General features: G+C 28.7%; 1 protein-coding gene across 1 annotated transcript in view; it reads left to right on the top strand.

Moving 5' to 3' along the window:
• LOC119592389 (probable tubulin polyglutamylase TTLL1) overlaps nucleotides 1-209 on the top strand; it is a 12,636-nt gene that overhangs the window by 5,960 nt on the left and 6,467 nt on the right. The window lies entirely within an intron of this gene.

Raw genomic sequence — 209 nt, 5'->3', positions numbered from 1 at the left:
GTTTTAATCTTATTAATCTTGTTAATTGTGAATGCGTTACCAATATTTTACACGCTTGTCGAGTAGGGTATATGAACGCTTCAAGATAAAATTGAGAATATAGGAATAAAACATATTTCTATATGCTGAAAGCAATAGAGGTTTGTTAAAAAATGAAACGAAGATGAAATCTTACTGTGTGTCGAAAGTATTGCCTTATTAATCTATAA

The sequence above is a fragment of the Penaeus monodon genome, chromosome 30, assembly GCF_015228065.2.
Source record: "Penaeus monodon isolate SGIC_2016 chromosome 30, NSTDA_Pmon_1, whole genome shotgun sequence".
NCBI lineage: Eukaryota > Metazoa > Arthropoda > Malacostraca > Decapoda > Penaeidae > Penaeus > Penaeus monodon.
This window is presented reverse-complemented; position numbering and strand designations above follow the sequence as displayed.